The 5,000-nt window shown below is 41.2% G+C and overlaps 1 protein-coding gene and 1 long non-coding RNA gene across 2 annotated transcripts in view; one reads left to right on the top strand and one right to left on the bottom strand.

Moving 5' to 3' along the window:
* LOC134469418 (protein eva-1 homolog A) overlaps positions 1-5,000 on the top strand; it is a 190,740-nt gene that overhangs the window by 11,722 nt on the left and 174,018 nt on the right. The window lies entirely within an intron of this gene.
* LOC134468634 (uncharacterized) lies at positions 3,178-4,979 on the bottom strand. Its single transcript, XR_010038868.1, has 3 exons — positions 4,454-4,979; positions 3,745-3,842; positions 3,178-3,569 (listed from the first exon to the last, which is right to left on the bottom strand). It is a non-coding gene; the product is annotated as an uncharacterized LOC134468634 (long non-coding RNA).

The following is a 5,000-nucleotide window of genomic DNA, read 5'->3' as shown; positions in this document are numbered from 1 at the left end:
GGTCAAAAAAGGTACTGAAACTATGCTGCTCATTGAAACTGGGTTGGCAATCGTCAAATTTGATATTTACATGAAAGTTTACTAAGTAATAAACAAATATTTTCTATTATTGTCCAAGTAGAGTCATTTTTGCAGCTAAAAATGGCTATTTTTGGAAATTCAGTAGGTTAGTGGTGCGCACATCCAAGACGCAGGTGCATGAAAAAAGGCCAAAGTATTGTAGAAATAAGAAGAATGTCCGCACACTGCTCCCGTGTTGCTTTTTTTAATTTTTCTCAAGTGAGCGCTTTCGACAAGTCTGATGAAGAGCGAAAGCTCGAAAGCGCTCACTTGAGAAAAATAAAAAAGCAACACAGGAGCAGTGTGCGGACATTCTTCTTATTTCTACAATATTTTTGGAAATTCAAAATGGCGGACCATGTAGAAGATCCCCCTTTTCATGTATGAAAAGTGCCATTTTTCCAGTCATAATGAATACTTAGAATTTGATGGTGAGTGTGAGGTGAGTGAATGGGCAACATGAATTCTGGAAATAAACAACTAAAAATCTCACACAGTGTCCCTTTAATACTCCACAGCTGGCAGGCTTGTTTTTCATAATTCCTAGCTCATAAGGATATAACCTTGTCTATGTCATTTTGTTGCAAAAATGTTGCTACCTGGGGGCCCAACAGCAGCCTGTTGCCTATGGGGCCCCGGCTCATCTTAATCCAGCTCTCCACATACGTATACACTCACTGTATGATAACCATAATAAGGTTCTCTTCTTTGTGTTTTTTCTTTCTCCTGTTAATTCATGATGTAGCCTCAACAATAGTATGTGATAGTTATTACACCAGTTTGTTTTCACTGCACCTATACCCAATGAGCACTGAATGAGGCTTTTTGCTTTTGTGCTACTTCTACAGTTCTACTTTACACACCTCTGTTCTGCAGTAAAGTGTGTGTGTGTGTGTGCGCGCGCGCGCGCGTGTGTGTGTGTGTGTGTGTGTGTGTGTGTGTGTGTGTGTGTGTGTGTGTGTGTGTGTGTGTGTGTGTGTGTGTGTGTGTGTGTGTGTGTGTGTGTGTGTGTGTGTGTGTGCATTCTCCTCTGGGCCGAAAGTCTAGCGGGACCATGCATGCCATAGCGAGGTGATTTCATCACCACCTCGTCCAGCTAGCTCTAGTATCCATGATTTGCATGTGACGTCAAACGTTCTAGTGGACGGCTACTGGACGGCAAGAGTGCCGCATTAATGGATTCCTATGGGACTCGCAACGTTTAGTAACTCAGTCATAACGTAACTTAGATCGCCGATAAACTAAACACCGTGAACACCCATTGTGCTGTTTGTTACAAAAACAGATAGGGTTACAAACCAGGCGTGACTTTTCACTGGATCTCAAAATAAAACGAGAAAGCTGAGGTGAATCGCGGCAACCAACTGGAAAACCATCAAACTAGCCTACTCAAGTAGCTGGATGAGCACCATGGTAAGTTTCTCATTTGCCATCCTTTGTATCATCATTTGTCTCTTAATTCGTGAACGCTAGTTAATTTAAGTCTAATGTGCAATTTCAGTGGATTTTTCTGTGAGGTCAATGTAAGATGCTTTCCATGATTAACGTTAATTATCAGCATCATTACGCTATGATGGACGTATGCTAAGATATTGCAGGCTGTAACATAAACACGGAATTCATAAAGCTCTTGGTGAAATAGCAAGGCTATGACGTTCATACTGTTAAGGTTCAAATGTAAAAATAAACCATGTGTACATCTCTAGCGCTGATTTCCCAAGTAGTAGGCCTACTCTCCAGCATGATGCTGTCATGATTTGAAATGCCAATCACCTTATCCATGCTGGCCTATTTATAATGACATGCATAGGCCCACCAGTGTCGATGTTGTTGTCAATAATATGAAGTCCACCACTTTGTTGTGTTGTCATCCAAATTGTCTGCCCTCTGAAATCAGTCACACACATCAGAGGCTTAATGGTTTGGGAAGTGTTATTACGATTGGAGGGTTGCAGGTTCAAATCCCATCCTACACCTCTCCCTTCACCTCCCATCCAGGCTGAAGTAGGCCTATGAGCTAGGCACCAAGACCCATGCTGCAGGGACAGTTAACAATTCACTGTGAGTAACGAAGTTGCTTTGGATAAGTGTCAGCTAAGTGTTATCTTTCTGTTTCTCCAGATGAGAAGAGCGATGATCTGATGTCATGACACATTGGATGTATGGAAGAGCCAGAGGTCCAGCACACCAAGTCAAGTTTAGCCGATTTCAACCTCTTAATCACACCAACTCAATGTAGTAATCAGTTCATTCAATGGCTCAAATACTTTATTTTTAGACACAAAGTACAAATACATTTCAAGGTTTTGTAGGTGATGGGAGGGGATATCTATTGTGGGGTGTGCAAGTACTTATTTATATTAATAAATGGTTATCTGAACTAGGCCTGTAATAGTCAACCCATTGATGCTGGATGCTGTGTACTCGTTGTATTGACCTAGGTGCCTGGAGCGACAGCATTTAGGCATGGCATAATGGATTTTTTTAGATTAAAAATGTGGGCATGTTAGAGCTGAATTAACATGTTCTAATGCAAGAGGATGGTCTTAGCTTTTAAAACTCATATGTCTGTATGTGCTTCAGAGACTTATTTAGGGTTTTTTTATAGCATGAGGACCTCTTTCTTAAAAGGGGCATAGGCAATTAGCTGGCATTTTGGTGCCGGCTGAAATGGGTTAATATTATTTACATACAGCACTATCCCCATACCAGTATACCCATGTCACCTGAGATATACATTTAGTGGAGACAATATAATTAGTTAGACTAGACTGAAGATTGACAGGCGGTCATGGGTAAGTGGTTAGAGTGTCAGCCTTGTATCCCAAAGGTTGCCTGTTGGACTCCCGACCCACCAGGTTGGTGGGGGGAGTTAAGTATTCAGTGCTCTCCTCCATGACTGAGATACCCTGAGCATGGTACCGCCACACTGCTCCCTTGGGGCGCCATTGGGGGCTGCCCCCTTGCACGGGTGAAGCATAAATGCAATTTCGTGCAGTGAACACTTGTGTGCTGTGTCACAATGTCAATGGGAGTTGGAGTTTCCCAGTTGGGCTTTCACAGAAAATGTTCTATGTTGTTGTATTAGTACAATAAAATAAGCAAGACATGTCTGGATGGACTTCATCATTTCAGTTATTTATTATCACAGCTACTCACCATCAATGACAACCAGGGCTCACCAGCCAACCAGCCAAATGCTGGGAAAATTAAGTTTTGCTGGTAGAAAAGAAAACATACTTGGCACTTTGACCCATTATTTAATGTACCGGTATGTTTGGAGATTAACATACTAGCCATTTTGGCTACTAGTGAATAAAAAAAGTTAATTTAGAGCCCTTCTGAAAACTCCAACAACTGGTACAGGTGATCAGTGCATCAGGGGAGGAATGTAAGGGTAGGCCCGATGGATGAGGGGAACAGCATCACTGATGGTGAGGTCCTGGTGCTGCTGCAAAGCCAAAGAGGAAGAAGCCTCTCTGGACACCTCTTCATGTTGGCTCCCCCATCTAATTAGAAAAAAAGAAAAGACAAACATGCTATTTAAAATGAATCTAGCCATGCATTGTAATGTACTGGTACAGTACTGAATAATTAACTCCCTTGGCAATATTGTCTGAATAAAAATGTGATGTAAAATGTCAGAAAATAACACTCATCCCAACTTACTAGTCATGTATTTACCTGTGCTGCTGGGATGCTATTCTTGGACGTCATCCTGGCCACCATGACTCATGGTTTTAGTTTGGGTGCTGACCACCTGACTGATGAACCTGCAATTACTAAACAATAAAAACAATAAAATATAAATAACAGGTTTGTTGTGCTTTTCTTTCTCTTGTGAAGGTCATCTTTTCAAATGATTCATTTAATCAAATCAAAATTATTTAATCAAAGTATGTAACCGACATTCTGTCCTATGTGTTTCTACATGTGCAATGTAATGCAACACCGATTTGAAACATTGAAGTATGTCAAGTCAGCTTTTATTGTCACTTTACTTATGGTCATACAAGGGAAACGACGTTTTCTCTCTACCATGCCAGGACATAGGCAGGACTGACAATTACAGACAGACAGAAAGTGCAAGACAGGTAGCAGTGATGGACTGGTAACATAAGTGGTCAATAATAATACAGTACAAATGAACATATTGGACATGTAAACAGAAGATAAGATAATTATATTTCACAATAGCCTACATTGTGCAGACGTGGCTAAACAACAATGAAATCCACTTGGATGAAACGAAGCGAGAGAATTCAAGTTAACCTACAAGATACATCTGAGATGAAAAGATATGCTATTCAAAACACCACTTTGCGAAATGCCTGACACAAAATGTACCGTGCGTCTTGTAGCCTAGTAAGTTAGGTTAGCAGCATTATCTTACCTGTGCCATGCCACGAAGAAGAGGATGCAGCCGCGGTGCCCAGCCACCAATGAAGAAACGGTGCATATGTGCTTATTTTGCCAATGCAGAGGTTTGGTTTAAGTTCACAACTTTACTGAAGAAAATAAACACGGGATAAAAAATATATATCGCAGGCAGAGTAAGTTCATGGCTGGAAGCAAGCAACACTTTCTCTTCTTCTCCCAGTTTGTCGTACCGCCCGTCCCCGTTATGCCATCTAGTGGAGCAGAATACATTTGAATAAATCTATGATTTGAACACATCCACCGTGGCCAACCTAGCCTGATAACGCCAGGTACATATCCCGTTTAAAAAAATACAAGAACTACGTGTTTCTTTGGTATTTTATGGTCAAAGTTGTCTTCGTCTGCATATAATTCCTATGTACGAATGTGTACTTCTGCCGTCCAGCAAAATCGATTACGTAATATTGTGACGTCAATGCAAATGATGGATAGCGCGGCCTATAGCGATTGCCTTCCAGATGATTGCTAAATCAAGTATGGTAGGTAGCAGGCTTCACTCA

This window comes from Engraulis encrasicolus, chromosome 18, assembly GCF_034702125.1.
Source record: "Engraulis encrasicolus isolate BLACKSEA-1 chromosome 18, IST_EnEncr_1.0, whole genome shotgun sequence".
Lineage (NCBI taxonomy): Eukaryota > Metazoa > Chordata > Actinopteri > Clupeiformes > Engraulidae > Engraulis > Engraulis encrasicolus.
This window is presented reverse-complemented; position numbering and strand designations above follow the sequence as displayed.